The sequence below is a fragment of the Cryptomeria japonica genome, chromosome 6 (genome assembly GCF_030272615.1).
Source record: "Cryptomeria japonica chromosome 6, Sugi_1.0, whole genome shotgun sequence".
Lineage (NCBI taxonomy): Eukaryota > Viridiplantae > Streptophyta > Pinopsida > Cupressales > Cupressaceae > Cryptomeria > Cryptomeria japonica.
The window spans coordinates 672,572,397-672,584,861 of record NC_081410.1 but is presented as its reverse complement, the minus strand read 5'-3'; positions in this window follow the sequence as shown (position 1 = coordinate 672,584,861).

Below are 12,465 nucleotides of genomic sequence, written 5' to 3'. Positions count from 1 at the left end.
TTTGGTCAATTTGTCATTGATTTTTGTCAACCAATCTCAATCAAATCATTTATCAACACTGGTCATTTATCAATTCAAAATCATGATCGAATCGATATCAACTATCCTTTGTCAAGACCTAATTGTCATCCTTGCATTTCTAATTCATCTTCCAAGGTTTTATGATTTGTTCATTTAATCTTGTTTGGCATTTTCCCTCTAGGTTAAATAATTTAATTTATTTATCCTAAGTCTTCTTGTAACAATTAAATGTTTATTTAGTTGGCTAATTAATTTCCTCCTATTTTTGTAAATTAATTAATGAATGAGAAATTATTAATTAATTTACCTATTTTTCATCAATTTCCTAATTTCCAAGTCATTATTTCCAACTTAATTTTCTAATTTCTCCTAAATTCCTAAATGTCTATTTCTATTTCAAATTCATGTCATAAACCCTTGCATAGCAATTTGTCATAAATTGTCATAAATCCTTGCATAACAATTTGTCATACATGTCATAATTTTGCTATTCTTGATTTGAATTTCCATTCGAATCAGTATCATACTAATTTGATCATTCTCTCCAATTTGTCTATAAATTAGATGAATTTATTCAATCAAATCCCCTAATCACATAATGAGAATGAGAATAATCAGATTATCGAATTTCTAAATCAATCACGTTTTGAGTACTCTTGAGCAATCATCTTGTCTACTTGCTTTCATAACACGATCATGCACTAGTAGGTGAGATCCACAACCAGGCTATTTGGAGAGGAAAGAAGAACAATGGAGCCACATGAAGAAAGCATTCAGATCTACGTTTGGTTTGCATAATATTTAGTTTCAAATCTTTTGTCTTTATGTCTTTATTGAGTGTGTTTAGGATAGATCGCTACATTTGAGCTTTCGTGATTGAGCTAGATTAGTATTTTGATTTTCTTGTGATGATTTCCGAATTCCTATGCTACATTAATTGGTGAACCTGACATGAACACTAACCATCTAACCCCTTAACTATGTTTTTGAGTGCTTTTGAGTTGATTTGCAGGCCAAAAACCCAAAAACAAGGTAGTGCAGTGCTTTCTAGGGACTTTTGCGCCTGTGTCAAGCAACCTGCGCCTGTTTCAAGCAACTTGTGCCTATGTTAAGAATTTTTCACTTGTGGTAAAGACATTTTGCACTTGTGTCATGAGTTCTACGCCTGTGTAAAGTCCAGAAACAGAGGTAAAAATGTAGTGTTTTACTTGAAAATTGTTTGTTTTGCATTCTATTTTCTGCTTTTTGCTTTTTGGTACTGATTCTCTATGCAGCATCTTGGCACATGCATGGTAAAGACAACAAATGAAACTACTAAAATGTTTTATGCAGAATCGATAGTCAAAGAATAAACACCTCAAACTTCTAACTTGGGTTTTGCAGGTTGCCTTGGAGAAACAACTAAACTTGGTGTTTGTCATTAATGTTTTAGGCACCTAGTGATTTCTAAATAGGTTGGAATGAACATGTTTTTGCTTTGATTATTGAGTGTGACATTGGAGTAGGAGAGTATGCTCTCATCCTTCTTAGGGTGATCAAAAATCCAGATCTTCGATACCATGCTCATGTCTTTGATTGTGTGTCACCTTTAGAGGGCCTGCCTTCCCAACCATTTTCTTTTGCAAGCAAGTGATAATCGTGAGAAGGGAATGACCCAAAGTGAGTATGGTTAGAATACCTTGGCATTCTAACTCACTATAAATAAATACTTGATGAGCGAAAGCTTTGAAGGAAGGGTTATGTGGGAATTGTAGTTACTTGGGAAGTGATGACCCTTGAACTCTTTCTCATATCAACATCTAAGTAGGGCCTCATGGTCTAAATCATGCTTGTGCGACTACATTTGTTTGGTATCTTGATGGGCTTAATGTCTCAATCACGCTTGCGTGACATCAAGGAGTAACGTTTAACAGAAATCCTTACTAAACACCTTATTTTTAGAGGCCAAAAACCCTTCTAGTTGCATGAGAAGGACAAGTTCAGATACTTGGAAGAGATACTAAGTTCGCCATGGGGAGATTTCCATGAGGATTGATGCTTGGCTGCCCTGAGAAGTGAGTGCCGTGGAGGGGAGCCCATGGGGTCAAGCATCTATGTATTCTCCTTGAATCTCATAATGAGTCTACCTCTCAAGTACCTAATGTCCTTGCCTACCATAAGAAATGTGTGATTGAGCATGATTGTCTTGAGTCTAACTTGAAATATCTTGTCTTCTTTGCTTGTCAAAAGTTGAATTGCATCTCATTTCAAAACAAGATGAATTGTTTCAAAACAAGGTTAAACACAAGAGTATTTCATTCAACAAAGTTCAAAGCATCTTCAAACATGGTTGTCAAACATCGTTCAAAATCTTGTCTCAACATTCATGTCACTTAGATTTAGGTTCATCTTAGGTTTGCATTTTGCAAAGTCATTTATCAAGTACCAAGGTTAGGTTCCACCTAGGTCATACTCCTTTGCATATCAATAAGAGTCATCCATTTGCGTGTGTCCTCTTGCATTAGAGTCATACCATTGTCATACATTCATATTTGCATACCCTAGGTTTCTTCATTAAGCTTAGGTCATTATAATATCATATTAGGGTCATTTGCATATTAATTGTCCTTTTGCATATAGTGTCAAAACTAGGTTTTGTCATACTTAAGTAATCCAAATCTTTGATAAACCCTAAGTCATAGTTAGGAAGTATAGACCTTATCAAACCTTTTGTCCTTTTTTCATCAATGTCATTTCGTCAAACCTAGCTTACTATCCAAGCATATAGGGGAGACATTGTCATTTGTCCTTTTGTCACTTGGTCCTTTTGTCCTTTGAGGTCTAGACATCATTTAAATTTCGTAAGGGTCTCTTTTTAGATTTGAATTCCAAAAAGTTTGTCAAAATCTTAAAAAAAAACCAAAAACATAGATTTCACTCTTGCCATAGATTGCATTTTCATCTATTTAGTTTGCATTTAGTTGCATATCATACATTATCCTTGAAAAAATTCCAAAAATATTACATTTGCATAGTGACATGTCTATTGAAACAAGGTTCCAAGCACCAATGATGCAACAAAGTTTGACATATCAACCGATAATGCAATCACAATTCTATCCAACCCAACAACATGGCAATATCAATCAAACTTTTTATGATGAAACAAGTCTCCAAATACAAAAACTAGAGGAGAAACTAGCTCAAGAAGAGGAGATATTGGAACAAAGAGTGAAAAACATTGAGAAGAATAGATCACAAATGTCCAAAATGTTTCAAAAATTTCTAAGTCAAAATCTAAAGATTGAGCCAATTAATGTAAGGTCTCTTCTTGAACGATCAGACATACCAGCTCTCCTCTCACAAATAGAGATGATGAAACAATTTCAAGAAAAGAGACAACATCAATTTCAACATTATGTGCCTCCACAACAAGAACAAGAAGGTGTTTACTATCAATCAGATTTTCAACCAATACAACCAATGGTTCAACCAATGGTCCAACATATACAACCAACACAACCAACGGTCCAATTTCAACAATATGTCCAGCCAACTATACAATGTCAACAAATAGTCCAACCAATGGTAGAATATCAACAAGTTCAAGTTCAATCAACATATCAATGTCAACAACCACAACCAAACATTCAAAAACAAAGGTTGCAGCACACACCAACCCAAGTTTCAAACATGTCAGAACAATTGAACCAAGTTCAACATCAAAACATGACATTAGATCAGAACCAACTCCTTGCCAAACAAGTTCAAATTCCAGATACAACCATGTCAAAACCTCGAAAGAAAGGTGGCTTTATTGCAATGATCTTAAGGAAACTACCAAGTGAGTTCTTTGAGGAAGATCAAAATAATACACTTATGTCTAGCAATGCCTCATCCCCTCGCAAGCAAATTGACTCTCTAGTGGCATCTATCCCTACACCTCTAGGAGTTTCACAAGAACCTTCCATATTGTCCTCATCAAACAATACACCCAAGGATGCAATTATCCAAGGGCTATCCATAATTGATTGCCAAGATAATCCAATTCATGATGCACATCCTTGTCATGTTTCAGAAATACAAGACCCAATGCCACCATGCACTTTATTTCCATTACCTATTTTAGAGGACCCCATTCGAAGTCCCTCTTCCTCATGTTCAAGCATTGATTCCTTGCCAGAATCCATCACAAATGTTCAAAGTGCATTTCCTTCATCCCAAAACATTGATCCCTTGTCAGAATCCTCCATGCATATCCAAAGTCCAACCCCATGTCAAGAGGATAATTTAGAGCATGAAGAAACGTGTCTTGAAACAAATCAAGATCAAGATCCTGAAACCTTATCATCCCATCCAATTGTTGACCAGGATCTCATCTTCCCAGAAACTCATGATGATTCCCCTATTCTTGTCCATCCTCTCCAAAGCCCTATTGACACTCCATTCCCCGGGCAAGATCAAGATATCCCAGTCCATCCAATCCCAAATGATCCCCTTCCATTTCATGAACACAATGTCCTTTCAAATCCCATTGACATTCCACTTCCTAAGAAAGATCAAGATATCCTTTCCATCCTTTATGATGATCCAATTGAAAGTTAAGAGCAAAGAACCTTTAAAGAGGATTCCAATGATCTTCCTCCTTGTCAAGATCAAATTATTCCTTTAAATCCTCCACAAGATCCTTTTGTTCCTCCATCTCCATGTCCTAATCCAGCATATCCACTCCAAGATTGCATTTCTTTTGTTGATCCCATTATTTCTCCCATTCCATCTCTTGAAGAGCCTGTCATTGAACCATGTCCACTACACAATCCTAGTCCCCCTCATGATCCTAATCCCCCTCATGATTCTAACATGTTAGTGCAAGATGTTCATGAACCCTTGACATGCATAATGGGTTCTTCCACTTTGGTGCAATCTGATCCACTTCAAGATCTCATTATTTCTCTCATATCATATCCACCTCATAATGGACTCAAGTCTTCTTCCCAAAGAAAAGAGTATCCTACAAGTCAAGATATTCATAAAGGCAAAGGAGTAGATCTTCATAAGCAAGAATCCCTCCATATCAAAGAAGATCTTAAGGGTCATGTCTACACAACTCACTCTCAAGATGTTGGTATCCCTCCATCACAATCCAAACATATCCCTTCCCCATCATCCCTTCCATCCATCTTAGGTCCTTATATCCCTTTGTCCTCTATGCAAGGTCAGAAAAGGCACACATCCTTGAGTAAATTTCATCAATCCAAAAGAACTCCATTTCATTCACTTCCATCCATGCATTCCTTTCCCCCTCCAAGCAATTTGGATGCCAAGTATAAAAGTCATAAGTCTAAAAATCCACATGTATTCAAGGATCAACATGTCCAATATAATCGACATGTCAAAACAAAGAACAATATGATCTATAAAGAAAAAAATATATCCAAAAGGCCACAAAGGCCCACTGAGAAAAATAAAGCAAAGTCAAAATATATATGGGTTTCTAAATCCCTTGTGCAAGCAATGCACTCCAAGGAACCACAAAAGCATGAAAAATCAAAAACCATGTGGATCCCTAAGTGGCTCCTTGAAGCACAAAAGCCTAAAGAAACATCCAACTTGGCATCCAAAGTTGCTATTCCTCCATCCAACCCTCTCAAATTTGTTCCTCCATCACCTCCTTCTTCCATTTTGGGCCCTTATGTCCCAAAATCCCAAGCTATTCCTCCGTCCAAATCTCAATATCCAAAACCCACTCTTCCTCCATCATTCTATCACCCCTCAAGGTGTGTGCCAATGACGATCTTGCCTGCATTTCCATCTAGTGAAGCCCAATTATTCCAATACCCTATCCATTATCCAATGCATATTTTCCATCCTTCGATCCCTTTGATCCAATCCTTTGCATAAATCCTTGCCTTAGTTTCATCTCATTTTCCATGTCCTCATCCTACCAACGTCTTTGAGCATACTTTTAAAGGTCATGGTCCATTTTTTTTTCAAGGCTACTATCCAAACAAAAAGACGCTTGAGTCCTTCTTCCATCCCCTATCATGTGTCCATCTTCTAGTGAAAAAGTCAAAATCAAAAAAAAAAAAAAAAAAAAAAAGTTGAAAAAAAAAAAGACAAAATAAAAAAATAAAGAAAAACAATTCATCCACTAGTGAAAACCTGGCAAACAGGTGCCTTGGGCAAGTACTGTGATGAAAACCTAGCAAATAGGCATCATGTGTAATCCATTAACTTCTTGTACACCACACTTGGGGGCAGGTTTTATCCTATGATATCCTTTTGTCCTTCATTGTTCCATTATCCTATCATACCCCTGTCATTACCCTTCATATCCTATTGTCCCTCATGTCCATTTCCTCTTTCCACCTTTGATCTTGACAAGGCTAAGGATCTTCATGAGCATCATGCATCTTGTTTGTAGCTTTCAGTCTATCATAGCTTTTGGTCTTTATCCATTTGCTTATTATAACCTTTCATCCATATTCCCTAGCTTATTACAACTTTCTGCCACTATCCCTTAGCCAATCCCGACCTTCAGTCCATGTCCCTTATCCATTCTTGATCTTGCTTATCCTATCCATATCTTATCACTATCCATACACTCTTTTTTTCATTCCTTGATCTTGATCTGACATAAGGACGCAAAATTTAAACATGGTTTCAAAAACCTCTTGACATGTCCCTCATGCCATGTTCCTGCTTTACATTGTTGTATCCAGTCTCTTGTCCCATCACATAATAGCCCTTGGAAATTGCATCCATATTGTCTCCATAATAAAAGGCCTTTGTCTTCCCTCTATCCACCATCATTTCAGCAAGCCTATTTATTCACCTATCATATTCCTTGCCTTGCTAGACACTGGGGGCAAAATCAAAAAAATTGAAAAAATGTCCTGAAAAAATCACATAAAAATTGAAAAATGTCCTGAAATAATCCCAAAAAATTGAAAATTGTCCTGAAAAAAATTGAATAACGTCCTGAAATAATCCTAAAAAATCAAATAAAGTCCTGAAAAAATGAACAAAAAAATTGTAAAAAACTCGAAGAGAAAAACAAAAAAATAAATGATCCCTCTATGCATAAGACAGATCATTGAGTATACATCCAACGACTCGCAATCCAACACTATGCTTTAATGAAATCATGCATTAACAAATAAACTTTTTCAATCAAACCAGACATTCAAACTGATCACAATTGTCATAACAACCGAACATTACCATCAATATCATTTGTCCTTGTCTCTACTATCATGGGTCTTATATAGGGTGTGGTATACTCAAACCAGACTGTGTCCTATCTTAGATGGGGTACCACATGTCCTAAAACCAGACAACATGATCGTCCTATCAACACTTTCAACTTTTGACAATGAAGATCAAGATGTTTGTTTGATTTGTTGGAATTAGCGAGTCTTATCATTTACTGATTTCTCTTCGATCATGTTCCTATGTTGCTCGATGATGTCACTAAGTGATTTAGAGTAACCAAGATGGTTCATGGTCCTTTCTTTTTGGTTGTGATTGTTGTTTGTCTGCGATGTGTCTGTCTTTTGCAAAAAGGGTTGCATTTCAGCTCTGGCCTTCAATGCCATGATGCTATGCATCCGCTTTGCTACATTAAATAAAGGTTCTCACCTACTTATGCGCATTCGTGAAAGCAAGTTTTCCTTCATCTCTAACTGTCCTCTGTCTAATTTCTTCTTACTAACATTTCTTCCATCAGTCTTGGCAGTTCGTTCGAACCTATCATCTTCTATCATTCTTATCGATCACTTGGCCTCTTTTCTGGATTTTTTCGGCCAATTCCTCGAGGGGGCATGCATATGTCATTATTATTGTCTGGGGCATTTTCATTATTGTTCTTTGAAATAATGCTTAAAATCACATTGTCTCAAAGAGGGGCAAAATGTAGACACCTAAAAATGGTCGACGCTTGCGGAGTCATACTTTAACATTTGCGCATTGCCTTATTTTAGGGTTTTTGCATCGCATTAACATTTCTCCTATGTCACGCACTTGGTCTTTATCATTTGTGAGCATCAAGTCATTCTTCTACATTCTTCATCTGTCTCACTCTCAAATTTGGTCTTGTCGATAACAATTTTCAGTCATGATTTTGGTTGATCTTTGTCCTTGTCAATCTTGTCAGATTGCGATCGATTCGTCATCGATCCTTGTCCTTTTCAATCATGCCAGTTTGGTCAATTTGTCATTGATTTTTGTCAACCAATCTCAATCAAATCATTTATCAACACTGGTCATTTATCAATTCAAAATCATGATCGAATTGATATCAACTATCCTTTGTCAAGACCTAATTGTCATCCTTGCATTTCTAATTCATCTTCCAAGGTTTTATGATTTGTTCATTTAATCTTGTTTGGCATTTTCCCTCTAGGTTAAATAATTTAATTTATTTATCCTAAGTCTTCTTGTAACAATTAAATGTTTATTTAGTTGGCTAATTAATTTCCTCCTATTTTTGTAAATTAATTAATGAATGAGAAATTATTAATTAATTTACCTATTTTTCATCAATTTCCTAATTTCCAAGTCATTATTTCCAACTTAATTTTCTAATTTCTCCTAAATTCCTAAATGTCTATTTCTATTTCAAATTCATGTCATAAACCCTTGCATAGCAATTTGTCATAAATTGTCATAAATTGTCATAAATCCTTGCATAGCAATTTGTCATACACGTCATAATTTTGCTATTCTTGATTTGAAGTTCCATTCGAATCACTATCATGCTAATTTGATCATTCTCTCCAATTTGTCTATAAATTGGATGAATTTCTTCAATCAAATCCCCTAATCACATAATGAGAATGAGAATAATCAGATTATCGAATTTCTAAATCAATCACGTTTCGAGTACTCTTGAGCAATCATCTTGTCTACTTGCTTTCATATCACGATAATGCACTAGTAGGTGGGATCCACAACCAGGCTATTTGGAGAGGAAAGAAGAACAATGGAGCCGCATGAAGGAAGCATTCAGATCTACGTTTGGTTTGCATAATATTTAGTTTTGAATGTTTTGTCTTTATGTCTTTATTGAGTGTGTTTAGGATAGATCACTGCATTTGAGCTTTCGTGATTGAGCTAGATTAGTATTTTGATTTGCTTGTGATGATTTCCAAATTCCTATGCTACAGTTCTCACCTTCATTAATTCTCATGGATTCAAGTTGTCCTCTTAGACTATCTACTTTTTCTCTTTGAACATGTTCATCACTGCCATATACAGATTTGAGCTTAGTCCACATTGCTTTTGCATCATTACATCCTTCTAGATCATTAAACTCTGAGTCGGTCAATGTTGATGTTATTTCAATCATTGCTTGAATATGTTCTTGCTTTGCCTTTATCTCTTCCAAGGTCATCGTATTGGTGCTCGATGCAATGTAATCATTCTCCAGATAATATGTTGCATATGCTCCAATTCCTGATAAATGCAGCTTCATCCTTTTCTGTCATGTGGAGAAACTTGACTTGTTCAGCTTTGGTGCCTCCTTTTTATACATCTTTAGATCTTTGCCTCAAGTGCCTTTAAACTTTTCTTTCGGAGTCCAAAGCTCTGATACCAATTGTTAAGTTCTTATACTTAATGTAAAGTACTGATGCCAATAGCTAACAAGATGAGAGGGGGGGTTAATCATGCAAACTTAATCTTCCATAAAATCAACAGATTCAACCTCGGTAACATATACTTCTATAGATAGGAATTCAGAAATCATCAAAGCAAATAGCAAATTAGACTAGCTCAATCACGAAAACTAAATTGCAATGACAAATCCTAAAAACATTCAATAGAGATACTGAAAATAAGGCATTTAAACCAAATGCAAACCATCACAAACGCGAATGTCTTCTCCAGAATTCTCCATTGTCCTTCTTTCTCCTTCAAATTGCTTTGTTTGTGGATCTCACCTACAAATGCAAAGGTATAGCATGAAAGCAAGATTGACAAGATGAGATGATAGCGTAAGGATACTAGAAGTGTGATTGATTGATCGGATCAAAAAATATGATTAGATGGGATTGGAAAATGCGACTAATTGGGATCCTTGATTGAAGAAATTCATCCAATTTATAGACAAATTGGAGAGATGACAAGATTAGCATGAAGAGATTTGAAAGGAAATTTCAAATCAAGAATGACAGATATGACAAATTATGACAAAATTGACACTTTCTATGCAAGATTGATTGATTGACAAATTATGACAAAATTGACAAGATTGCTATGCAAAATTGATTGATTGACAAATTATGATAAATTATGACAAGATTGAAATGTCATTCCCATGAAATTAGGGGAAATATTAGAAAAATAGGAGAAAATAGAAAATTAGATGAATTGGAAATTAGGAAATTAGAAATTGATGAAAATTAGGTAAATTAATTAATAATTTTTGATTCATTAATTAATTCACAAAAAGAGGGGGAATTAATTAGCCAATTAAATAAAAATTTAATTGTGACAAGAAGACTTAGGATAAATAAATAAATTATTTAACCTAGAGGGAAAATGACAATCAAGATTAAATGAATAAATCATAAAATCCTAGAAGATGAATTAGAAATGCAAGGACGACAATTAGGTCTTGACAAAAGATAATTGATGCAGGGTCGATCATGATTTTGATTGACAAAGGACCAATGCTGACAAATGATTGAGATTGGTTGACAAATTGATCGAGATTGATAAAGAGACCAAATTGATAGGTGCCAATTGACGAGGAGCAATGACTAATTGATCGAAATTGACATGATTGAAAAGGACAACGATCGATGACGAATCGATCGCAAAATGACAAGATTGACCAAGACAAGGATCGATGATGAATCGATTGCAAGATGACAAGATTGACAAGAGGACAAGGATCGATGATGAATCGATCACAAGATGACAATATTGACAAGGACAAGGATCGATGATGAATCGATCGCAAGATGACAAGATTGACAAGGACAAGGATCGATGATGAATCGATCGCAAGATGACAAGATTGACAAGGACAAAACCCTAATTCCATCATTGATTAGGATTGACGATGTCCAAAATGATGATAAATGAGCACGTACATTGATGCAATAGGATAAGACCGACCAAAATCATGACTGAAGATTGTTATTGACAAGACCAAATTTGAAAGCGATAAAAATGAGGAATGCAGAAGAAGGACTCGATGCTCGCAAACGATAAAGACCAAGTGCGCAACATAGAAGAAATGTTAATGCAATGCAAGAACCCTAAAATAAGGCAATGCGCAAATGTTAAAATATGACTCCGCAAGCATTGACCATTTTTAGATGTCTACATTTTGCCCCTCTTTGAGACAATGCAATTTTAAGCGTTGTTTCAAAGAACAATAATGAAAATGCCCTCGACAATAACAATGACATATGCATGCCCCCTCGAGGAATTGGTCAGAAAAATCCAGAAAAGAGGCCAATTGATTGATAAGAATGACAAAAGACGATAGGTTTGAATGGACTACCAAGACTGATGGAAGAAATGTTAGTAAGAAGAAATTAGACAGAGGACAGTTAGAGATGAAGGAAAACTTGCTTTCACAAATGCACATAAGTAGGTGAGAACCTTTATTTATTGTAGCAAAGCGAATACAGAGCATCATGGCATTGAAGGCCAGATCTGGAACGCAACCCCTTTTGCAAAAGATAGACACATCGCACACAAGGAATGAGTGAAGCATCCTAGGGTGCATACATCAAGGGTCGAGGTATGTGGGGCATTCACAAAGTGAACGTACTTATCACAGACACCCAATGATATAGTTGCCCTAGTTTGTGACAAACATTCCACAAACAGCAAACACAACAAAAAAGGAAAGGGACCATGAACCATCCCGGTCACTCTAAATCACTCAGTGACATCATTGAGCAACGTAGGAACATGATCGAAGCCAAAGATAAATCAATAAAAACATAAGATGCACAAATTCAACCAAGTCAAACAAACAGTCTGATTGTCATTGTCAAAAGTGGAAAACAAGAATGATCATATTGTCTGGTTTTAGGGAATGCGGTACCCCGTCTAAGATAGGACATAGTCTAGTTTTGAGTATACCACACCCTGTATAAGACCCATGATAATAGTGACAAGGACAAATGATACTGATGTTGATTGATTGATATGACAATTTTGATCAATTTGAATGTCTGGTTTGATTGAAAAGTTCATCTATTAATGCATGATTTTAGTAAAGTGCAGTGTTGTAACATGTTATTTGTTTGTTGTCTACACAAATGTTTGATCGATTGTCATTGGATGTATGCTCAGCGATCTGTCTATGTATAGAGGGTACCATTTATTAAGAAAATGCAAAAGGCCAAAGAAAGTGTTTTTGGAGTTTTGATGTTTTGAAAAAAAATTTGGTCATTTTTTTAGGACTTTATTCAATTTTTAGAGATTTTTTCAAGACATTTT